The 27201-nt window shown below is 30.3% G+C and overlaps 1 protein-coding gene across 38 annotated transcripts in view; it reads left to right on the forward strand.

Moving 5' to 3' along the window:
• LOC145286304 (CUGBP Elav-like family member 1) overlaps nt 1-27201 on the forward strand; it is a 425113-nt gene that overhangs the window by 87308 nt on the left and 310604 nt on the right. For all 38 annotated transcript variants that reach the window (XM_080135208.1, XM_080135214.1, XM_080135207.1 and 35 more), the window contains exon 2: nt 7998-8091. The gene's annotated coding sequence lies outside the window, so the exon portion shown is untranslated. The remainder of the gene's footprint in view (nt 1-7997; nt 8092-27201) is intronic.

The raw sequence follows: 27201 nt of genomic DNA on the forward strand, positions 1-27201 counted from the left end.
TGTTATATTGATTAAATTCTAATTCTGATTATCATTTACAAAATATTGTTTATTTCTGTAACTGTTGCAACAATTTTCGATGTTTATTTCAGCATAAATATTTCGGCTGCACAAATTCTACAGCCAACCTTTACAAAAAATAAAATTTTGAATAATTAGAAAAATAAACATATCTCAAACATATTGAAACATTTTGTTTTAGGATTTAAGTTTTGTTTCACTAACAGCAAATGTCTAAGATTTTCTTTTAATGGTGGCGGGGCTTTGTATTTGATAAAATTACATATACATCTTGCAGTAGATACTGACCCCTGCCCTCATTGATCTTAAATTATCTGAAAGTGCTTATGAGGCTGTAAAGTTCATGAATTGAGATTCATTTTAATCTATATGCCAGATGTTATAAAAATACACTAAAATAAGTTTTGTAGATCAGGGTTTGAAATTTTGATCTTGTTTATGATACATTTGACCCGCACACAGTATAACTGCACTAGTAATTTCTTTGAAACACATTTGTTTAAAACTGAGAAATAGCAATGTTGGTTACTTCCTTTAAAAAAAAAAAAAAAATGCCAACTTTCTTAATAGATAACCTTTTGAGAAAGGATATTAATATGTTGTCAATTTCACATGAACATAAAATCTTGATAGTCCATTTTCATAAAGATTTTCCTTTTGAAATATCTTGAAATGTTAATGTTTAAGCTGTTCTTTTGTTGATTATATATTTCACAAACCGATTACTTTTTTTTTTCCAAACTTTTCTAAAGCAAATATAGTAGATTGAAAAGTTACCTACCTCCTATATCGTCATTCATTTTCAGATAAATGTCTAAATCCATACTCATGGTAGAGGGTGCGTGGTTGGCCTAATATGGCAGAGGTTTACACAGAATTTCCTATCATTAGTTACACACTAATCTTGTTGGAAGGTATGAAAGCAAAGTTTCTCCCAGCTATGAGCAGAATAGCAACTTATGTTCAAATCAGATTTATTGGCAAGTAACAAAGTGCAAGATGTGTATATTTATATACTGAATCTGAATGTTAGTTTGAGATAACTTTAAACCTGGCTATGGTAGGGATCATCACTACCTCTGGTAGGCTCTCCCACAAACACAGAATGCTGACTTTCTCCTGTTGCGACAAAAATACCGATGCTATCTTTTTCTGGATCCCATGATTTGATTTCATTTTTCATAGGTTTTCTTTTCCTTCCTCATATGTATATGATAAAAAATTGAACGTGAATTTGAGCTTAGTTTGTAGAAGAGACTATTATGATGAAACCATGTTCTTTTATAAAGCATCTATTATGATAGGCAGAAGTAGGTTGGGGAAGTGAGAAATTATGGAACAAAAAGAGAGTACATAAAATATATTAATATTAGAAATAAAATATTGTAAGTCAATAAATCAAACCTGGAATCCTGCAGTCGGTCAACTGTTACTGGATCCAGATCTATCAGTTCAATGTAATGTGAAGAATTTAAGAATGTTCTTGGTCATTTGTTCTTATAGTGATCTATCCTATTCATAACTAAATGGACCCTTCCAGAAACTATGGAGATTACAAGTCTTGAGGCAGTTTTTCTGTAACTTGCAACTATTCGTTATGTGTGTTAATATACCGTGTTTTCTTATTGACCTTTCAATGTCACAACATTTGGTTGTCATCATTGCATATACATCCAAAATAGTTGATATGTGGTATACATAGAATTGCTGAATATAATCCATTCCTTGTGTATTGCATTGCGATTATTATTCTGTTATTACTTTTTATAAAAAAAAACGATTTTCATGGCTTAATTTTTAAAAAGAATGTTTTTGATTTTATTTTTACTCTTTACTTTAAAGACGAATTGTATACAGTTATCTTGCTAGTCGATCGTCTGCTTTTGTGAAAGCTGTTTTATGTATTTTCTTTAATCAAACGTGAAATGTAATAAATTGAGAGAGGGGAGCATTTTGGTAACATTTATGAGGAAGACTACAAATTGAAGTTTATAAAAATAGCATATTCATTTTAAAAGGAAACCATTTGAAAATTCGCCATTAATATAAAGCTATTTTCTTTTTCTTTTATTTATTGCTTATATTCTTGTACTTTTCTGATAATTTTTACTCAAAAATATGAATGATTTATATTTTCTTGTGTTAAAGAATGACATTGTTCACCATTCAAGTAGGATTTCACCACTCTGCAAACTAATAAATATGTCAAACCGTTATAATTGAGTTTAGCATCAAGTTTTTTACTGTTAAGAATGCGCCATATTTTAATATAAAATAATTTAAAAATGTGAATGACTTTAATTTGCCAGCATATTTCCATTCTAATCCTTTACTTATAATTTTACTGTTTTCTTTCTAAAGTTTATTATATTCTAGCATTGTTTACTGAAGCAGTTCGAAGTCTTATTGCGGTTGTGCCATTTTCATACTTATTTCAATATCACCTTGGTCTTGTTTTTCATTTTCTCTTCAGAAAATGAAGGTTCTGTTTTTTGTCTGCAAAAGATTTTGAAAGCACTGGAAGAATTTCTCTGAAAATTGACATCCAAATAGCTTATGTCAAATTAATTTAGGTAAATCTTTCAGTCAAAATTAGGGAGAAAGATCTCATTTCTTCTAAAGGGACACCGATAACGATTTAGTAATAAAATAAAAAAATTCTGATTATGTGGAGATCTCTACCTCTTTGCAAGTACGATCCTTTATAAGTGAATGTAACATATACTAGAGGAAAAAAAAACATTGAACTCTTGTTAAATTCTTCGAATCCAAAAATATTAACATCTAAAATTAGTCCTTTTGTGCTCCCTTCATCTCCCACTATGGGGTTATTAAACCTTGTTTCACGGTAGACTTCTTGTCACATACAAACATTATTTAAAAAAATATCAATGCACACATTGAGAAAAATTTGGCATTATGATAGAGATAATGTCGGGAAACATTGTTTTTAATATGAAATAGGCTTTATTAAATTAATTTTGTTAGCAGCATGAGAAACGTTTTTACTTTATTATTTTTATTTTATTTTATTTTTTTTCAGATTGTAAAAAATACCTTCATTTTCTCTCTTCATTCAATATGGATTATTTCCTTCTCTTAATCCACATCTATTCTCATTTCTTTTTTTCTCAGAATCCATCTTATTTTTACCATATTCATAATGTAATGTTTTCTCAGAGTTGATGCCATCCTTTTCTAGACATCTACAGGTGTACATTTTACCAAAACGTCTTGCAGATTGAATAAAGCCAGTTTTAAAACGTGTTTTTACTTGTCATTAGTTATATCACACAAACACGTTTCCTGATAGAAAAAAAAAGATAAATGTTATGATTTTGAGTGTTTTTCGAATTTTGGTTTGTGTTGTACTGTTTCGGTTATTTTGTTTTTCAGCTTTCTTCAGATGTTTTGTGGGTTAAAAATTTCATAACAATTCACAGGTTTAACAGAAGGCACCTTTAGAAGGCTGGAGGGCAACATAGCTGTAATGGTCTGATAACCACCAAGATTAGAAGATCTGTCAGACAATCGTAAATGAAAATCCTTCATCCGATTAGAGCAAATATTGCAGATATGATTAAACAAGAACTTTGTTGATAATTTATCCTAGACAATGCTTGGTTTCTTTGTTCATCAGAACGTTTATTTGTTAAAATTGAAGGAAAAAATGTTATACTCAGGATGTATGTTTGTGGTTAAGTGATAATATGCGTTGGATGGGGTTGAGGTGGAGTAATATGCTCAAAAGGTTGCTTTAATTTCTTTCATCATTAAAACTTCAAAAAAGTCCAATTGAAATAAATATGTACTTTTATAAAAGTATATAAAATTATTCACAGCACCCCCCCACCCCTTTGTAAAATTCAAATCTAGTTTTTCATGGCTAGTAAAACATGAATTATAAATGAAAACATTTTCTACTGAACAGAAAAGATAGAATGAGGAAGTAATTTGTTTATCTTTTTGTTGTTGTGTTCTCATGTATGCATGAAAGTCACGTCCTATTAAATATTCTAGTGTGAAATTATAAATAAAACTGCATTGCTCAGAAGAATAACAGCAGTTAGATATTATATTGACCTGCACTGAATATATTCAAAGCAGCTTGAATGTGAAATGTTGTACTTGAAAAGTTGTAAACTTGTCAAATCGGTACAATTCATGTTCGCATTGTATGTGCCAACGATGATACACTCTTATTATCTTCAAATCTTAGTTCAACTACTTTGTTATATGGAAATGACCTTAAGCATAAATATTTATAAGAGAAATCACACTGCTTTTGTCTTTTTTTTTTCTTTGCATGAGGTCTCAAATGGCATAAAAGCATTAATTACTGTTGCGGGATTTATTTTAAAATTATTTGGACTATTCTTTTCATTTCAGGTTTTTGTATTTGGAAACATTTCAACTGATGTAACCTAACTTTCACATGTATTGTTTTTAACCTTGAAACCTGTATGCAATTTTGAACCGAACACTATTTAATTCACAAAGGTAGATTGTTCTCATTCTGTTGGCCATAATGGTCTAGAAGTGCTGTTATTCTTAGTTATTATCTTCTATAGTAAGGATTGAACCTTAGATAGAAAACTTGTCGAACTGATTAACAAATCTTTTAACTATTAAGTTTTGTGTGTCCTATATCTTTTTTTTTTTTTTCTTGAAAGTGAAGATCACTTTTCTTTGACAAAGTTATTTATGAGTTTTGTATTGTAGATCAAAAGATCAAGTAGAATTTATCATATAACGTGTTACTTATCTGACAATTTTTCAAAAATTTTTTATGGAATTCAAAATATGTTGTCAGGACTGTTGTCAAATCAAATAAATATACATTTTTTTTTTCGTATATTTAATTCTAAAATTGTATAAGTATTTACAATTTTATGTTTCTCTATAAGAAATTTGTTTTTTCAAATATATAAAAAAAAGCAAAAAGCACCTTTTTATTAATGACTAGATGTACTAAAATTATTTTAGTTTTTAATTTTTATTTACACATAACTAGGAACTTTCTATCATATTTTTCAATCTAAAATATGAGTCATCCTCATTACTGATTTTTACTTTGGGTGATTATTTAAAAAGGTTTTTAATAGCACTTGTCTTGGTCAGAGTAAATAATTTTTGGAACAGATAAAGTATGCTATCACATTGCCAATAACAAAACACAACTATAGCAAACGAAAATTAATATTACTTGTATTGATCGGACTATTGCTCTCATCTTGAGTGTTATTTGTGCAACGTTTCAGTCAGTTTGGCCTTCGATTATCCTCAGGCATGTTAGTTGTTGTTTGGAAAAGAGAACATTTTTGTATTCTTTGAGTTAGTTTCTGTTTTATGGCTATGGTTTCGTATGTTTAAAAAATATTGGTTGACAAAGGGAGGACAAAAAGGCTTCCAAATGCTATTAATCTCTAGTTAGTCTGTAACAAAGATTTTGTTGGGTATAAACAGCATTTAAGCTGACCGGGAAAATCCAGTAGGATAACTTTATATGTTAAATATTCAAAAGACAGTTAATTAGTGTTTTTATTATTTCTTTAATTATTTTATATTTTTATAACATGGGTCTATTGTTTACCAGGATGTCTTTAAATCTTTCTATTGATAAATAGTTTGGTGATCATTTTAAGTTTTTAATTATTGTTAGTGTATTGAAATCTGTTAAAATTTTTCTTTTAGTTTTTAGTTACCTAAAAATAATATCCAAGAACGGTTAATTTTTATTTTTGATTAAAGAAATATATAGTTACTTTTACATGAGTTCCTTTGGAGGATTCTTGTCACATTTGGGCTGGTGCATCTGCTACTAGTCCCTCACTCCTGGAAAGGTTTCAAAAGAGTTTCCAACTTGATAGGTCCTGAACTGTCATTTTAGCTTCAACATCTGTCCCATTGACAAAATGTTGCATCCCTCTGCCTGTTCTTCAAGTATTTTAATGGTGAATGCTCTGATGAACTACAAGCTCTTGTACCCCCTCGACGTAAATACCCCAGACAAACCCAACAAGCAACTAAATCCCACCCCTACACAGTAGAGATCTCTAGGTGTAAGAAAGCCTTCTACTCTAATATTTTCTTTCCCATAACTGCTAGACTTTGGCACTCTCTTCCGGGATTCTGCTTTCCCAACTGTACTGACTTGCAGAAGTTCGAGTGTGAACAGACATCTTGCTGCTCATCTCCCTTCATAATATCCCTGCGACATATGTCCCCGATAGTAGCCCCCTACTGCAAAGTGGCACTGTGCCTGTTTGGGGTGAAAATTGAATTAAAAAAAAAAAAAAGAAAAAAAGCATTGCAAACTAAATCGCCTAACAAAAAAACGGACTATATGTGACATTAGTTCTTAACATGAAAATCATTGTACCAGCTAATCCACTTCCTGTATCCTTCTCTGGTTACATCCCAGAGCATAACTCTCTAAAGCTAAATGTCAGCTTTCTTTAGATACATTTTATTAATATTTTAAGTTTTAAACTAATATAGGGAAGGTCATGGATGCTATAATGCATACCAGCATAGATCATGGTATCAGTTGAACCAAGTTCAAATCCAGTCGAATTTATTACATTGTATATTGAGTAAAGGCATGAATGCACCATCCACTATATAAAAAAAACAGCAACCTATGTTCAATCAAACTTTTCCAAATAGTATCATTTCGGCATTGAATAACCAAAAAATATTTTATATAAAAATGGATACGCACAATTAACTCCTATAATTTCTTTAAAGAAATATGCTAGTTTTATTTACATATTTGTTTCACCATATCTACTTCAATGTTGTTCTAGGTATTTTTGGTCAAAGATCAGTCTTATTTTTTCATGAATTTTTTTCTGCTTGAATAGCGTGTTTGTTTTGCTTCCTTACATCCTGGTAGTGTGTTCAAATATGGTCAACATTTGCTTCGTGTGATAAACTATTTTTTGATTTTATTTATATATTTTTAAAAATTTTTAACAAAAGAATTAACCTATCAAGGCCTAAAGGCCACTTGAGAAGAAGAGGTGTCACCGAGAAAACAGCATAGTGATCATTTGTGGTGAAAATTAAGTAGAATTTGACTATTTAAGGGGATGGCTCAACCAGAACTGGTTTACATTTGACTTAAAGATGATCATATTGTAGTATGCTGGAAACGATTTGACAGATGGGCAATTCTAGGAGAGAATCTTTGTTCATCGAATTTGCAAGTACACACACACACACACACACACACATTGTTTCCAAGTATTTCTATAAAAAATTCTGTTGATCTGCTTAAGATTCAAATGATATTTTATGACTGACATATTCGATATGTAGATTGAATAGATGTGTTTAAGAACGGATATGTTCTTTTAGATTCTTTACTATTCAATGTTATTGAAGTTATATTTTTTCCTCCACATTATATGGTTTTAGAATGTCAGTATTTTATACGTTTTTGATTTGCATATCAAATAGAATAAAAATGTAGTGTAATTTATCTGAAAATATTTTCTGAAAATTTCATTTTAACATTAATAATTTGAAGGTAAAAAGACATATCAGTTCTCTCTACCTCACTTGTATTTTTTTCAACCATCTTTGGAACCCACCTATTTCAAATCTTAATGCTTACAATAAATCTTATACAAGTCTTATAGGATTTTATGGAAACTAACCCTATGCGGATTTAACCAGCTTCTTCCAAAGGAGGTAGTTCCATGGGAGTGGTCCCCAGTTGCATGTATATCCCAGTTAGGGGAGATGACGACGTTAAGTTTTTGAAACTCTTGCAGGGAGGTGTCGACGTTCTCCTACATACAGTGCCTGGTATTCCCGAATTGGTCACCCATCTGATACTGACCAGGTTCAATGTTGCGAGAACCGATGTGTCAACGTAAAAATGTTGTATACGAGATTTGGGATTTTATGCTTGACAAATGAAAGATAATTACGATTGTTTATTACAATTTTATCTTTGTATTTTTCAGGGTGCTCTATAAAACCAAGGGAGCCAAAAAAAAAAAAATCTTCAACTTATATGAAGATATAGTGAAAGACAGAAAACACTCAAACCTTTTCTTGGTAAGTTTTTTTTTTTTTTTTTTTTTACATTTGAGATAATTAGCTAAAGAAATATTTTCAGGTTTATTCCTTTATTTGATAAATATTTTATGAAAATACATAATTATTTTTTAAATGTGACACTGACAGGCAACTGATTCAAACTGGTATTGAACCTATGATCATTTCGTTGACAGTTGGCGATTTTTAAACATTCTGCTCTCAGGCAGATGCCATTACCAAGTGAAATCTAAATGCTTTTATATAATGAAACAATAAATGTGACTGATCATTTTTGTGCACTTTTATGGCTTTCTGATCATCAAAAGTGTAATAATATATCGGTGGTGTCTTTTTATTGGAATAAAAATTAAAATTGATTAAAGTGAACTTGAAAAAAAAAAAATAACAATGTTTTCTCAAATAGATGCATGCGTGATGTTGCAACATCCCATTACATTCCATACAAGGTAATTTTCATAGAAAAGTAATTTTGTTTTGTATAAATTTTTTTCTAAATTTTAATTATGAAATATTAAGGACAAACAATTCTCCTTTATTTAAAATATTGTGACAACTTATTGAATAATTAAATATATTTTTTTAAGTGAAATATTTTGTAATCCTTAAAGAGTAAAAAAAAGGTAATTTTATCAGTTATCTATCAACAATCATTTCTGCACCACATGCATTTCATCTGCCCGGTGTAATGTTCTCTATCACTAAAGTATTTTATGAAAATAGTTTGCAAGATTTTAGCTGTATAAAATAATCTTCAGAGATTTAATAATTTTGCAAAAGTTCTTATTTCTACTCTTGCAACCTTGTAAATCTCTCCCTCTCTCTATATATATAAAGTTATAGTTTCTGTCTGCTTGTTCACTAACTCCCTCTAGAGTTTTGGAGATATACCCCCAGAACCGTATGTATTATGAAAATACATTATTCAGGATACTTGTAGAAGTTTCTCCTCTGGCCATGTTGTAGGTTTTCACATTGTTGACTGTTGAGGGCGCATACAAGTATAAACAAATGAACAAACTCAAGAGAAAATCTACTCCAACACATCCTGTATATATTGGTTGGGTTCTGGATGTATGCATTGTGAAAACAACCCTCAAAACGTTAAGGTCTTCATCTACATCTGTCGATGCTTCTTTGTTGTCTGTTGATTTGGCCTTCGGGACAAGATCAAAGTGTAGTATCTGTTCTTCAGATGCTGCACTTCTATTTCTTGTTCTCTTTCGGTGGAGGAGAAATCCTTCACGACTGAGACAATTTTTATTTTTGTACCTTTTCTCCACGTTAAAAAACGACCCTGGTGTCTAACTCTGTCCTGTGGGGAGGCATAGTAAATAGGTACTCTAAGTTTAACTGTGTCCAACTCGTCACTGTCCTCAACGGTCGCAAAACCAAGACTGTCCATAAACTCCAGACTGTATGGCAAAACTCATTGCCACTCCTAAAACTAACTCTAAATATATTGACCTCTATTGTCCCAATCAATGCCATACCTTGATTAACAATCGTATTTTAGTTCCATTCCTGTGCCTTGGTGAATAACTTCACATACTTTTGTTCTGCTGGGAAGGGGACATCGATAGTATCACAGGAGAGGTGGTGATAATATAGGATTTGCATTTGCGCTGGACATCTGTAAATGAGAAATAAAATATTTTACTTCATTAAAAAAAAAACAAACAATAGAAATGTTAATAAGGAGTTCAAAGTTTGAAGCAGGTGTGCAGAGAGTTCTCATTGATTGCCAGGAAACATTGAGTTTAGGGGTTACAGACTAAATTTACTGAAATTTCTTTCAATAAATCTCCTGCAACGTAATCAATACTGAGTGTACCTTTCAACATATGCATCTCCAAAATGGAATATTATAAAATGTAAAAAAAAAAAAAAAACAATGACAAAATAACATGACCTTATGGGCTGGCTGCAAAAAGACATAGGGTTCCTTATTCAACACTAACCTTTCTTAATAGTTGTTTATCAGTTTTTTGTTCTATTATGAATATTGTCTTTATTTAAACCCATATGACTGTATCTGGATATTTTTATAGCATTGCATTCTAGATTGTTTCAAGCACTCTAATTCCTTTTCTATCTTGTTTTTTCGTTGTTTGTTGTGTCATAAAAGAATTATATAAATATTGTTGCTTGTTGAAATGTACTTTATGTCAAACAACAAAAATATGATTTATTGATATTTCATGAAACCAATCGCATCAATAATCTTTAATAAAGGTGTCTTGTATCTCAGTTGGAGATGAAATCTTTGTCTAGACTTTCCATAATGTTCACTGATACAATCTAAACGGGTGAGAATGACTTTCTCAACATCATCGCTCTGAGCAAATCTTTGCACAAGTGTCAGCTATTTATTTTTTGTTAATCTAAGATATGCAATCTTCACAGCTAGAAAAGAAGAATCTGATTAATTCTGAAACCTTAAAAAAAACAACAAAAAACTTCTCATAAATCCAAAAAAATCATTCTCGTATAGTTCTGATCATTTGATTAACTTGAAAAAAAAAATTTGTCATTAAAATTGTTTTCTCTGAGGCCTATCAATTTCAATTGGTTTCTTCATCATATTTGTGTTAACTTTTTTTTCTGAAAATGTTCTTTTGTCAGGAAAATGTCTATATGCAATATTATCTGCTTTTTAAACAAATTTAAAACATCACAAAGTTTGTCTTTTGTTGACTATTTGAATTTTGAATTATCATTTAACTGTGGTATACTCTGTATTAAATTTTCTTCATTAATAGATTTATTAACACCAATAACTACAATCATCTTTGCTGGTGCTACCAGATCAGGCGGTCTGAAGATACTGGCTTTCTGATGCACCAAATTTTTATTTCTTTTTCCTTTTTCAAACCTTGATCATGTTCTACAAAAACTACAATTTTCTTCTACAAAACAATCAAACCAAACATCATAAATAAATATTTGAATATATATATATTTTAAGCCCCCCTCTTTGGGTAGAGCACTGTCATAAATAATCTCACCCACTACTTAATTGGTTGAAAATGCGAAGCTCGTTGTTTGTTTGTTTACGAACAGGCGATTTGAGCACTATAAAAGTGGTGGCGGGTGTCTATTTAAATAGACATTCTGACGAGTTATTTACGGACGTCAATTCCATGGTCGAGTGGGAGAACCGCCGACTGTCAACACGACGGTTCTAGGTTCAATCCTTGGCTTGGGAAAGATGCTAGTCTAGCGGCACTGATGAGTTGTGATACAACGAAACAGGACTGTATGTCGATGACTACAAAAATATATATATATATATATATATAAAATTTAAAAAATAACTATTTGTAAAATGACTGGATTCGGTATAAAATGACTGAAAAGTGTTGATATACTGTAAAACAAAACAATCAAACTCCATGGATTAGAAAAAAACTTGAAGCATTATAACTTTTTTTCAAAATTACTTGATTTGGAATCAAATCCCAAAATGGTGGATATGCCATGAAACAAAATCAATCAAATAACTAACCCACAGCTATCTCTATAAATCTAGTAAGCATAAGGTCACTTTCTTTCTCTCCTCAACATTTTCTTTCTGCCATCTTTAAATTAATGTTTATAATATGAAAATCCTATCATTTTTAACTTGTTTTTGTAGATTTATAAGGAAAGAAAAGTAGATAAAAAAAAGCATGAAATTTGAATTATATAACAAAAAACCCATTAATCACTGTTGCTGTTAGTGAGGAGGGCTAATGGGTGTACTTCCAGATATTTATGAAAAGTCTAATTAAAATTAGAAAAAATTATTTGAATAACCAGAGATTTTCTGGGGTTACCTGTACTTGTTTTATGTAACCATTAATCTCAAATTGTTGATTTTGAGCTTCAACTAATTAAGCATATTTTCAAAAAAAATGTCTGCTTTTGTCCTAAAGTACACAAAAACAGACGTTTTTTGCAAATAACCTGTTGGGAATAGATCCGTTTCTCTGAAAATTTGTCTCAATCAGGTTATACATTTATAATGAAAAAACAAAATGCAAAAAATCCTGTTAAAAAAACTACTTAGCTGATTTTGAGAAAATTCGAAAACATATAGACAATGACCAAAAAATGAAGATATTGAGTAAAACTCAACCACTTTCAGTGATATCCGGGGATTGAAATGAATATTATGCTTAAATGAGCAACATGAATTTTTAAGATACAAATTTATGGTAGACGCAACTCCTAGTCCAATTTGTGTTTTCTTTTGTAACATGCACGTTCTTTTAATACTGCTGTACACATGATATCAATGTTTAATCTTTATATTTTATTTTGGAAAGATTTATTTTATGACAATATTATATTTCATGTACATTTCTGTCAGTAAAAATGACTGGTTTTAATGGCCGGATTAAAGTTATTAGTTTATTCCGTTTCTCTAATGCATTAACTATTCTTAGAGTTGGCAACGTTGTTCATAATAAAATATGTTTAGTATACTGATTATTTTATCAACAATTTGAATTTTATATGAATGCACTTCGATTTTCATGTTTTAAGGGTGGAGTAAATGGTTTAAGTGTAAACAGCATATTTTTATCTTTTTCACATGAACCTAAGAAGCATTGCAAAAAAACAAAAACAAAAAAAAAAAGTAGTTATGAACTTTAACTTTTCTGATAAGGAAATGCTCAAGTCTAATCTGTCATCACATCTCTGGATGTTGAAATGGACTGAATGAGATGGATATAAAATAAAACCAAAAGAAAACCTTAAATCATGTCAAGACATTTTGAAGAATCCATTTAAAAGACATTTCAGACATGTTTTTCCAAATGTCTTTGACCTTTTAAATAAATATCTATTAAAGCAGAACACCTTACATAATGACAAGATTAAATCTTTGTTAAGTCATTTCTTTAAAACTGAGGAAGGAATTAATTACAATCCTACTTGATTAATGTTTTTAATCTTATAACACACATGCATGCATCATCTACATATATTATTTTTACATGCGTCACAACCTCTCATTAAAAGGGCTTTGTTAGTCTGACACATTTACATTTGAAATAGAATTTTTATTGTGGAGCTTGCAGATTGAATATATTAGCTCTTAACAATATCTATTTTTTAAGCCTTCAAGTGAAAGGTAGATTTTTTTTCTATTTCATTTGACCAAAATTACCTATCTTGATTAATTCTATTTTTTTTTATTTTTACCCTTACCTGACCCTGTAGATTCCTCTCTGTTGATTTTGATGTTTGTGGCAAACTTAAAAGATTTTATGAAAAATTACATTTTCTATTTGTTAGGAATTTAACAGCAAACCTTTGTCAATAGCATGCGTAATGTTGGTTTGAATGTAAACATTAATATTCTGTAGTTATTTATCCCTCTTCCATGGTGGGATGATGTGACACAAGAGTCAGAAAGTGGGATTTGAAAAGCCAGCATCCTAGAGGGAGGGCACTCTGGCCTACAAAAAATGTCTGAAAAGGCTAATCAGCATTCCCCAATAAGGGTGTCTCAAGTGATTATCAATAGCCGAATCTTTTTTCAAAGGGTGAAGGCAAAACGTGAGAGAGTGGAGTTTCTGGGACCAGAGACGTACCTCAAGCAACAAAAAACAAGTCATCTCCACAATGGCATAGACTCTGTTGGCATTGGTGCTAAAGGAAAACCCATGGCTGATGACTAAAAACATCTCTTCTGTGTATGTTTCCCATAATTACACTTTTACATAATAAATAAGTGGCATAAATATAAATAAAATAAGCCATTTGGGACATTGTGCCGCAAATCCCACAGTAAACATGGCATTATGCCACATTTTATATCTCCTGAGAAACTTGGTAAATACCAGTATATCAAAAAAATCACTTGTGATTAACATGGTGTTGTTTTTAATCATTCAGTTTTCATTACAGACTGATATTAAATCTCTATTCTTCATCTGGTATGAATGTGAGGAGTATGTTGTCTTCAGTTTGATATAAATAAATACTCACTTTAGCTCAATTTTTTTAAATTGAGAACAGAGGAGGTAAATACACAAGATGTTTGTTTTTGTAGTTTGCTATATTATTCAGAGATGCAAGAATTTTATAGTTCTAGTGATGGTTTCCACAGCTTTTAGTTCTCTAGTTTCCGTTTTACAAGGCAAAAAATTAATCTAAAATGCGACATTTTCCATGAATAATTCAGCTGGAAGGAAGAGATTAACAGGTGTATTAAATTAAGTCTTCTGTTCCTTCTTTATGAAAAAATCCAATATATATATATATATGTATATATAAGAAGAAATTTAAAATTTAAAGGCAAGAAAACCAAAAAGGAAGTCGAGGATGAAAAAATTAAAAAAATAGATATGAAAGAGATGAAAATGTATTATCTTAATTTTGCATCATTTTGAAATAGTTTTGTTCAATTACATAGAAAACTCACCTTCTCGTATATAAAGCTTGAATGTTTTTGCTTTTTTACTCCCCCTGCCCACACATACTTATTTTAACTCTTTCTAAAAACCTAATTCATAGATTAGATTATATATAGTTATTTGTCACACTGATATTGATATAAAAAACATTTTTCTATTTTAAAAATGAATACAACTTATATACTTTCTTCTGAATACACCTGCGATTTCAAAAAGAATAACTAATTTGCATATACCTTTTAAAAACAAACATAATTCAGTTTTTTTTTTTTTATTGGATGATTTCACTATTACACACAATTCTTTTTGTGCATATTTTCTACATTGTGCATAATTACATGGCATTTGAAGCTGCATTTAGAGTAAATATCAATGGAACGGTCACTACCAAACTACTCCTTCAATTTTTGATCTAGAAACTTGATATATGCGATATTCAGACCTGTGAAACAATCAGATTGGTTTTTAGCTTGAAGAATAACTGTTAAGAATTCAAAATTAGAACTTTGCAGGTATAGTGTGATGCTCTACACATGCGTAAATATATATCTATATTTAACTGCATTAATTTGTCATGTTTTGAGATGTGTCATTAGCTCAGATGGCAACGAATAATGCTGGGGAGCGAAATGTTTTGGTTCTGATTCTATCTGATGCTATCCAGATAATTTTTTTTAACTTTTGAAATGACTGCTGTATATTGAGTAGAATGTCTATTATATAAAATGCAAAATGAAATCACTGCTATATATTGAGTACAATGTCTATTATATAAAAAGCAAAATGGGCGCGAGCATTTGTGTGTGTCCACGAAAGGCTTTTTGCATCGGGTTTCTTGTGTCGGTTAGATTCTGCGAGAAGGTTTCGCATACTTCCCAGATCGTAATATCTCAGATTTGCAAACGGACATCATCTCTTTTTTTTTTTTGATTGAGTTAAAGAAAATTCCCATCGTGCTGTCGTATCAGCTGTTTTTTTTTTTTTTTTTTGTATAAATAAAGCAAAACTATTGGAATGCAACCGCCTGGCCTTTAGGCTGAGTAAGTAGTATCTGTTCTGAAATTGATCCTTGGTCAATGTAGAGGAAATCCTTCATACTGTAACAATTACTATTTATTTGGATACTGCCCCAGAGTGTCCCCTTTTTGGGGGAGCTGGTTATTCCCCCACATTAAAAACAGCTTTGTGTTTAAATTGCTTTAGTAGGAGCTTTAAAACAATGCCATTTCTGCAATGACTACATTAAATTTTAATGCTTTAGACGTCCGGTCGTGTCATGGAGTAACGGTAAGATGTCAGACTTTCTTTCACTTTCTTTTCCGCCTTCGCATCACGGGTTCGAGCCTTCTAGCATACTACCACATTTTTTTTTTTTTTGGCTCAACACACGCCTCTAAACAGCCAGGCAACGCCGGGCACCCAGGCTAGTATATAATAAACAGAGAATTGGATCAATAATAATAAACACTAAGTCTGTATGAATAATACATTTAAATGCATTTTACAACTGGGCAGCCTGCTAATAGCTAATAATCCTAAAACACTTATTGAGGGTAGAAAATAAACTTGTAAGACTTCATACATTTTTTTCATGTGATGTAGTATCTCATATATACAATTTTGAATTCAAGATTTAAAAAAAATGGATTGAATCGAGTCTGATAACATTTTTGTGATTATTTTTGCAAACTTAAAACATTCGTTTTACATTATAATTATAAATTGCTCAAGTGTTAGCAATAAAATCCTATTTGTTTAAAACTGAAGGAAATTTCAACATTTCTCTTAATATTTAGATCGGCTTTTTCTAAAATGTTAGTCAATTTAATCCTTTGAAACAACTGTAAAATATTCCAATCAAATTGCATGACACTGTTGTAAGAAAAATATTTAAATTTCTATGATAGAATTAAGAATGTTTATTTAAATAAGTTGTTATTGCTATAACATCTAAAAATCGCAACACTAAAAAATATATCTATAAAAGTGAAATTGTGTGTCTGTGTGTGTACATTTTCCTACCAAACTACTCTGTCAATTTTCAGTCTTCAAACTCGAGATTTGACATAAGGGGTATTGAGATTTGGGAAAACTGTTTTGATTGGTTTTCAGCCAAAAATTTGGCTGTCAAAGTTCAATGATTTGACCTTTGAAAACTCTACCAAACTCCTCTGCCAATTTAGGGTCTAAACACTTGAAATTTAAGATGTAAATTACTTGGACATGGATCAAACTTGTTAATTTGATTTGAGCCCAAAACAATAAATGTTAAGGGGTCAAAATTGTGGTCAAAGTTAAAAAAAAAAATTGACCTCTGTGGTTTCTACCAAATTATTCAGCTAATTTTTTGGTGTAAACATTTGAAATTTTACATAAAGTGTATTCTGACACAGGGCAAGCTTTTTAATAAGTTTTTGGCCGAAAATTTGAGCTGCCAGGTGGGCTCAAAGTTCAAAAGATTTTACTTCTGCAGTTTCTAGCAAACTGTTCATCCAATTTTGGGTCTAAACATTTGAAATTTTACATAAAGACATGCAGCAAGCTTTTAATCAGTTTTTGGGCGAAAATTTAGCTGCCAAGAGGTCAGAGTTGAAAGAGTTGACCTTTGCAGACTCTACCAAACCCCTCCGCTAATTTTGGGTCTAAACACTTGAAATATTAGATGTAGGTCACTTGGCCATGAGTCAAACTTTTTAATACGTACATATGCACATAAAGTTATGAACAGTACATAGGACCCAAGCAAAGCCAGGCTGAACTTCTAGTATATATATAAACAGAAAATGTTTCACAAATCCTCATTGGAGAAAAATATGCCAATCAGTTAAATCTGAAAAAGAAATGCATAAAGTAAAAAATGTCATTTTGCATGTTAACGTTTATTTCATAATGATTTCCTTCCTATTTCACCCGTCTCCTTGGGTTTTGCTTATTTCTTATTTTTGTTTAACTTAAAAAAAAAAAAAATGAAACAAATGAAATTGTTTATGAAAATGTATTCAATGTTGGTGTTGAGCATCATTCATTGGGAATGAATCAGATGATTATTGTTGGCATTTCTTTCCCTGATATCTTTCTAGTTAGAATTCTTTCTAGAAAGACATCAAGTACAGGAAAGACTACATGAAGGTTGCCAATCTCCTAAGTGAAAATGTTTCATTGAAATGAACTGAATTTGAACTTGACACATCCAGATTGTCAATCTGTGTCGTCAACCACTTGACTACTGTCACTTTCTTGTTGTTGAATGTTATTATAAATGTTCACTTTTTTCTTTTCTTTTTCACAATTTCTATGCTGACTCCAAATTATTACTTACATCAAATAAATTAGAAATATCACAAATAAGTTTGCTTGTAAGGCATTTGTTTTTTACAAAAAGTTTTATTATATAAAAATGAACAATTTCAGTAATAAAACTTGTTAGTCATGTTCGTCTCTTTTGAGGCTACTAAATAACAGACACATTAATGAGATGTAAATGAGAAATATCTTACAATTTTATACAACATGAACTTTTTTTGTCTCCTGAATCTGCCTTTTACTTTTGATGTAATCTCAATCGCTTTTTTTTTTTTTTTTTTTTTTTTTTTTTTTGCTTGGCTGCCTAATTTCTAAGAACGTTGGTGAAATGAAAGACGACGGCACCAGATAAAATTGATACATGATTTACTTTTCTCAGAGATTTCAGATTCTTTTTTTGTGAGACTGTATTATCTATAGGTTCATTAGAGGCTACTAAAGAGCAGTCTTGTTGGTTATGAACTTATAATTAGCAATGATTCCTAAATAAGTCCTATTCAATGCAATGTTCAAGAGAATAGCTTAGTTTTCTTTACGTGTGAAATATTGCATTATGGGAATTCTAGCTAAATCCTATCCATAGTTGTTTCAGACACACTATTGCTACAACTGACAAAGAAACAAAAACAAAATAACAAGGTCATGTGTTGAAAGGCACTTCCTTTTATTTTAGTTTTTACTAGACTGTTTGGAGAAAGTTCTGAAAGTTATAGGTGTATAACCATTTCATGGCATTGCATTCTCTGCTGGTGGCATCAACAAATTAGAATGCATTGTTGGATTTTTTTTTTTTTTTTTTTTTTTAAATAGGTTCATCTGGTATCTGGTCTTTATGTGGTGAACCTGCTCTTGTCTTCTCTCTCATAGGAGACTGGAATTTGTTTAGGATGGACATGCTGAATATTCACAGCATCACTTTGTTGAATTCTGCAAATTAATCATTCTTGTGTCATACATTCCTTGGCACTTTCTTTTTCCATTTTGGTCATCTGAAGAGGCTCATCACATGCCTTTCACTAATTACTATTTTTCTTAATAACTGATCTTATTGGACCATACAGAGCCTCACTCCCCTTCACTATTTAGCACAAGTAGATGTTTTAAAAACTTTAATTAGCATCATTAAATTCTTGTAAATGAAAAAAAAAAAAAATTTTTTTATGGTTTCACTGTAAATCTTTTTTTTTTTTTTCAGCTGAATCAAAATCAAATAAAATAATCATTTGTTTAATGACAATAGCTCTTGGGTTCCAACAAAGCAAATTGGAAACCTATGGACAAAAGTTTTTTGATACACACACAAAAAAGGATAAGTTCTATAATGTCTGAACAATCATAATTGATCATCAGAGATAATTTGCAGTAGTTAAACTGTTTTTCTTATTGTTTTTCCATTGGTCCTCACATTTTTTAAATATTCAAAAATTAGGTAACAGATGTTCAATGCTCTGTTGCAGCAGATATTTTGATTTTTCTGGAGTGAATTGCTGAAGAACTGCTTGTAAATTTAATAAAAATTTCCCTCCTTTGAGGAGAAAGCTGGCTCAACTAACCCGAAGGTAAATACCGCATTTGGCAGTGATGAATTATGTACAGAGATGATGATGATGAATTGTTCTATCATATTTTCATAAAATAGTATTTTTTTTTTTTTTGTAATTTAGAAAAATAAGGAGTGGCAGGTCTTATGGCAAATGTAATGGGTGTTAGTAAGTAAAACAAATATATTAAATAAAAAATGTAGTTTTAAAAATGAACATATCTATTTAATTATTAAACAAAAACTTTTTTTAATCATTGCTGTCAATGCAGGGTTTATTTAACATTTTTTCTTTTTTAATAAACTGTTTTAAGGTAATCTTAAGTTTTCAGTGTGTGTAGCTATATCTATATGTAGGTATTGCTGTGTAAATTTAACCAGAAGTTATCATTTGAATTAAAAGAAAAATCTAACCGGAAGTTTCATATTACTTTTTTTCTAATCGCTTTAATTAATATTACTACAGATAATAATATTAATATAAAACAAACTATTGGGTATATATGAGAAAATTTATATAAATAAATTTAAAATGTTTCTCGTAACTAGTTGATCTAGTTATTTCTACTTAGTTAAATATTTCTTAATGTTTAACTAGATATTGGTTTTGTAAAATTTAATTTTTTTTTTGTTTCCCATTTGTTTTGCACAACTAAAATGTTCTTGCTATTAAAATCCGGATGGAGAGAAGCACAAAAAAGATGCGGGGAGTCTTAATTGTTTAATTTGATCTCGAGAATCATTCTCCCTTTTCTGTGTGCAATTCTTGAACCCATAAAGTGAGATTTTCGATATCTTGTTTCTGGGGTCTGCGTTTGTGAAGCTAATAAAGTTTCTCTCCTTGTACAATGCTTTTAGCTTAAAAAAAAAAAAAAAAAGATAATGACCAGGAAAGCATTTTATAGATCTACTGCTGGGGTTTTATTTATTTATTTTTTGTCTTTCTGTTGGGCTGTTTTATGGTGGGAAGAAAGCAATAACAATTTTTATCATTTTTTTCTCTCTGTTTATCCCATCACTCACTAAATCTTAAATGTTTTTACTTAATACTTTTTTGTGAGGGTAAAAAAAAAAGAAATGTCTATTTGATTTTTATATACAAGTTCAAAAAAGGTACTTTAAGCATTTTAGATTGCACACTATCTGTCCATGTTCTCAGAAGGAACACACTGTATTTCTATATACTGATATGATTAACAATAAAGCAAAAATATTAGTTTCCAATAATCAGTTTTTCTAAAATTGAAAATGAATTTTACTCTTTTGAATGTACAATTTCCATAATTCAGCATATGAAGTCTTTTATCAGATTTATTTTACGCAAAGTTTAATCACCATTACAATTCCTTGAAATTTTAAAATACAAGGACTCAAGTTTGCCCAGCTGGGCAAACTTGAGTCCTTGTACCGGAAAAATATCTAGTAAATAAAACGTTGTTTAGTAAATCGTTATATTTTGCATTTTTTTTTTCATTTCCATACACCAAACATGGATATAAATATTGCTAAAACATCCACATAAGCTTCATTTCAGTATGTTACTTTCCTGGGTGGGTTGCCTGTAGGCTGAGATAAACCGTGTCGCACACACACACAGACAGTAGATCGAACTTACTAAGGGAGATAATAACTTCTGGTGAATACCAGAAAAATATCCAGTAAATAAAACGTTGCTTAGTAAATCGTTATTTTTTTTTTGCATTTTTTTGCATTTCTATACACCAAACATGGATACAAATATCACTAAAACATCTGTTGAGTCATAAGCTTCATTTCGGTACCTTACTTGCCTGGGTGGGTTGCCTGTAGGCTAGATAAACCGTGTCACACACACACAGACACTAGGAAAATTTATAAGATTTCAGTGTCACAATCTATAAAGAAAATGGTCATATGTTGCATATAAAAATTACTTTTGAAAAATTTGTTTAATTTTTCATTTTTTTTTAAATGTCATAAACACTGTTGATTAATCACAATTAACATTTAAAAATGTTTAATTTTTTCTTTCATTTCAATCCGATCTAATGATCCATGTTGAATTTTTGTTTTCTAATTCGCTTGTTGCTCATGTCGCTTTGTAGAAATCAAATAATAACTTTTTTTTTTTATAACAAAATACAATTTTGAGAGAAATTTAATAGATTGTGATAACTGTTTATAATAGAACAAACTGTTTATTTTTGCATATCTTGCTTCAATTTAACTTTCTAAAAACATTTTTCTTTATAGAAAATATAAATTTGTGATGGATTTTATATGCAGATGAGATTTTCATTTTCGCTCGATTTGAATGGATTATATTCAAAGTTAGGTTCTTGTTGTAGATGAATTTTAATTCCAGGTTTTAGAAATGTATTAATCAGAATTAGGGATGTACCGATTATCAAATTTGCCGATTAATCGGTTTTCTAATGCCAATTTATCAGCAAATTTTGTTGTCATAAATGATACTAATATTAAGTATATTGTAAACGAAGACACGTTTTGTTTGCCAATGAAATTTATCTAAGATACATACATTGTCTACACCATATTATTGAATAAAAAGCATGACGTGCTGTTAATATGTAGACTTATACAACTGCACTGAATTTGAGGTAAATAGATGTAAGCATATGGAAAAATTCAGTCCTTTCTATAGAATTAACATTTTTTTACTCTAAATCACTGTTAAAGAAAAGTATTACTTCATCTTGCAGTTTTCATGTTGAGGAATTATACAGTAAATTGTGGCAATGTGCGAACAAAAAATAAAGCATTCTTCATCAGTTCCTCATTTTTGGACTCTCGCTACCATTGCATATATATTTTTATTTTTCTGGTTCAGATAATGCATATTTTATTGAGATAAATTACTAATTAGATACCAGACATATGTAATTTCAATATGTAAAAATATAACTAAATATTGACAACAATCTTCAACCAGTTTCTGCTGGAAGTATTTTGATGTCGATCCCAAGAATACAGCTGCTTTCAAGTTATGTCAATCTATTACATCAAAGGATAAAAAAGTCAGTAAAACTTTTACAATGACTAATATCTTCGAAATGTTCATTCAAAAAAATCAAAAGTTGCAGATAAGAAATAGAAGCACAATGAATATTCAGAGACAACATTCTAGCAAGTACAAGCCTCCAGCAAAACACCACATTACTATAGAATCAATATTGGCCAAAAAGAATGTTTGGAATACTAATGATCACATGTCACAAGAGATCCATTATCTGATAAGAGAAATGATTGCTGTTGATATTCAACCATATTCTGTAACATCTGACATTGGATTTAATAATCTTATTGCAAAACTTTGTTCAAATTACAGCATTCCATCAAAAAAGTACTTCACCCTATAATTTTCGATATATTTATAAAAGTAAAACAAAAATTCAACTGCTTCTTGTTGAAATTACCAGCATTTTATGAACTACAGACATTTGGATAGCTACAACACATAATGTTCCCTTTCTGAGTTTGACAGGTCATTAGCTTTCAAATAACTTTGGACAGTGCAGAGTTGATCTTAGAGTTGTTCTATTCCCTAGTGCACACACAGGTGCAAGAATAAGTGAAGAATTGCACAATATTCTGAATGAGTATAAAATCTTCAATAAAGTTTGTGGGATTCAGGAATAAATACGGTTGCTGGTGTCAGGGATTGTGATTCAGAATAACTCTCATACATTGCAACTCAGGTTGTGAAGACAACCATTACATCATTTAACAGAAATACAGATTCTCACTTTAATTGCTTTCTATTAGCAATTAGCAAATTAACTGAAATGCAGGATCAGCTTAATTTGGAAAAGCAAATTCATCCAAGGTATGCCTACATGGTGGAATTCAACATATTATATGCTGAAAATAAATTAAGAACGACGAAAAGCTCTTGTAATGTGAGCTGTTGATAAGATTATACCACAATGACTTACCAATGGGGACTTGTTTGAAAAAAATATCCAGTTCCTGAGTCTATTTGAAGAAATTCAAAAGAAATGTCACAGAACTTCAACCATATTAATGATAGCTACAAATTTAGTTGTGAGGTTATTTGTCAAAAGCTGTCCCATCTAATTCTAGTATTTCTGACTTTAGTGAAGTCCTTCTTACCATTGTTGAACTACTCAGGTTATCAATGGAAACAAGATTTTCATCCTATCTAAATGTGTATGTCGACTTTCTTAGATTCAAGTTGCAAATATTAATTTTAAAACCTTGGCATAATCACATATTTAGAATTGGATTCTACATCTACTTTCCACTGATGATAATGAAGCAGAATCAGCAGGATACATCATCCTGTTGAGGGTGAAGAATCACGAACACGTGTAAATGACAACATGACAACTTTGAAACCAACTGACAAAAAAGTAACGAGTAAAGATGTCACCAAAGATGTTTTCATCACTCTTTGTATAAGACGACAATAAGAAGTAAAAGTACAATTATTTCTAATTTAATTTTGGCCATCATTTTTGAGGTGTGAAAAGTGAACATTGCATCATTTATAATAGCAAAAACTGCACTGATAGACAATTTTTAAAGTATCATCAAATAAAAATGAATTAAAAGACAGTAAATATGAACATTCAATATAATTCTATACATAATGATTATTATGCTTAATTTTTTTTTTTTTAAACAATTCCAGCTGCAGCTTAATTATAAGTCGATAAAAATGCTGATATATTAAAATTTGGAGGCAAAAATAAAGCAGCAAATGTCATAAACGTATACTAATTTCAAAATCATGTATCACAAACACTTTTAAGATACAGACCTGGAACAGTAGATGCCTAATCAGTACATGTTGTAGAATGCTTTATCCAAATGTATCCTCAAGAAAATGTTATAATTTTAGGTGTTTTTCAATTTATCATGGTGATGTAATTAAGTAAACGTACATGTTCAACATCAATTTCATTTTAATAAGAGAGAGAGCTGCATGTCATCAATCATGGTTGTTTATACAATTGGTATATTTTTTGCGATTCTGTTGAATTCTTCACTTGGGACTGATTACATTCATTTATTTGTGGTGGCTCCCTCCACCCCTTCTCTAGTCAAACACATACAGAGAAAAAAAAACTTCAGTTGTCCTTCTTCAATGCTTGTGACACAAATCACTTGTTTTGTATTGTTTATTAAATTGTTAGGTGAAAGTACAAACTAGTTAGAAAAACACCCTCTCCTCCACATGTTAAGAAATTGATTTCCAAAAAGTTCTCTGCATAAGTACTGTTTTTTTTTATTATTTTAACATCTTTTTTTTATTTTTTGCATTAGTTTTGTTCAAGTTAACGCTGTGATTGTTTACATGATTTATTTCTGGTTGGTGCGGACCGTTCTGCTCTACGTTAAATGCCCAGAAAAAGACCCTTCTGATTAATGTTTACTGGTTTTATAATAAGCAAACGAACTTGGCTGTTGTTTAGAATAACATTTTTTGATTTGGTAAACATTAAGCAGGACTTTTTCATGTCATGTGAAGCTGAATGATTTGCACGAACTGGAATTTTTTAATAAGAGATTCGTTCATTTTTTTCATATGATAATTTGGGACGCTACCTTAACAACTTGCCAAACCAATGGGGGCTTGTTCAAAAAATTGTCTACCTAATGAAATCACCAAAGAAGCAAGTCATAGAGCTCATATCGATATCTACAATTTTAGCTTTGATGTTATTTCTTTCAAAAGCTATCCAATCTGAGTCTGGTATTTCTGACTCTAGTGAAATCCTTATCACTGTTCAAAAATTCAATGAATCAATGGAAACAAGATTTTTATCTAATATAAATGATAAAAAGTTGTGTGTCTACTTTCCTAGTTCCATGATTCAAATTAAAATTTTACAAGAATGACATGGAAAACACTAAAAATTGGATTTTACATCTACTTTCTACTAATGATAATGACACAGATTCAACAGGATACATTTCTTCAAGCTTTGTTGAGGGTCAAGAAGATCAAAGTAAAAGTAAAACTGTATCTCTTTCAAGCCTGTTTGATGAATTAGCTTCGAATGAGCCTACAATAACAAATCAAAACTAGAGCAGGTAGAAGCTAAGTTAAACCTGGAGGCTGCAACTACAGCAGAAATATAAGAATCACAATCTGAACTCAAAAGGAGTAAATCCCTTATGGTTAAGTGCACAAAAGAACTTGACCATTACATAGCTTTACAACTACTCATAAGAGGTGATGATCCATTTCAGTGGTGGAAGAAGAAAGAGACCTTACTACTGCTGAGTAAACTCGCCTAAAAATATTTAACCGCATCACTTTCATCTGTGGAAAGTGAGAGGCTCTTTAGTACAGGTATTAATGTGTATGAACCTATGAGGAACAGGCTGTGTTCTGAGAATAGAGAAACTAATGTTTCGACATAACAACTTGAAAGTATTCAACTTTAAATACTGATGAGACTATGAAAGCAAAGGAGGCAGGCAGCAAGAATAGAAGAGAAAATAGAGCAGCAGCAGGTGCAGAACTTCAGCTAATAGTTATTCACTTAAAACATTACAATTTGTACTTTGTAGTTGGTTTGTAATTTCTTTTTTCTTATCTAATTGTTTAAATATATTCATTTAAGAATTGGAAATTGTACTTTGTGTTTTGTAATTTTAGTTAATAAAGGCAAGAAGCCATAATAGTGACCAGACACTTAATTAAATGTTAAGGTAAATTGGCAGTTACTATGTAGTCAATGCTATCTGATGAGTTTCTTGGCAGTGATGAAATGATTTAAATTAGATAGGAAAGTGAAAAGTGATTAATCGGCAAAGTGACTGATTAGGCCGATTACTTGCCAATTAATCGGTACAACCTACTCAGAATCTTTGTTGGTTTCCATTTGAAATAGTATTTTCATCACCTAACATGCAAATTAGATGGATACATTTTAAGAATGGATAGTTTGTTTTTTTTTGTATGGAGCTCGACTTTGTCTTTTACTTGATATTTGCATAGAGGAGTAAAAGTATTTGTAAATATAATATCTTTGACTAATATGTAAATTTTCTTAACTATTAAATCAAATCTGGACTTGCAAATTTTATTACTTGAAACATCTTTCCACCTATTTTGGAAGAAATTATTAAAAAAATGAACTTTGATCATGTTACAGTTAGTTTAGAATTAAAAAAATAATTTTTTTTTGAATTTACCTATGTTAATAAAATGGTTAATTATATAGAACTTTATATAAAAAGAAAATCCCCTTTTTTTTTTTTTTTTTTTTTTTTGACTGCCTCGTGAGTTATATAAAAAGTTTTAAAGATTCACCTCTATGTTCATAGTTGTTTTGGTAGATTAAAACCTTGTATAAACAGAAAACGAAAAACAGCTAACCCAGAACTTTGTTAGCATATGTTTTAAGATCATTAACATATGCCTTTTGGCTTATATAAATAAACTTAAAAGTGGGCTTCGTTTTATGGCGGCAAGCTGGTGAAGTTCAGAGTGCTACTGGAATTAGTATATACCTTTATGGACCATAGCTTCCGAGTTTTCATTTTTTTTTTTTTTCTAAATCCAATGATTCTTGTGCATGCAAAATAGTGATTCACTTTTTTTTATTTGATTACTATGAGAATGCAATAGTTAGAATAAACACTCAGTGTTGTTTTGTCTGGTAATGAAGGTAAATACTGCCAGAATAATTTATATTAAGATAAGGATGACGAATATTAGAAGCTATTAAGTTACTAAACCCATAATAAAACATCTAATAATGTACTATCTACTATTTTTAATACATCAGCTTTACACATGTAAAGTTATCTTCGAAATGATAACCACATCAGAATTCAATATTTTAATTACTTCATAAAGTGTTATAACATAAATGGCTA

Source organism: Euprymna scolopes, chromosome 10, assembly GCF_053919585.1.
Source record: "Euprymna scolopes isolate OS-2025 chromosome 10, ASM5391958v1, whole genome shotgun sequence".
In the NCBI taxonomy this organism is placed as follows: domain Eukaryota; kingdom Metazoa; phylum Mollusca; class Cephalopoda; order Sepiida; family Sepiolidae; genus Euprymna; species Euprymna scolopes.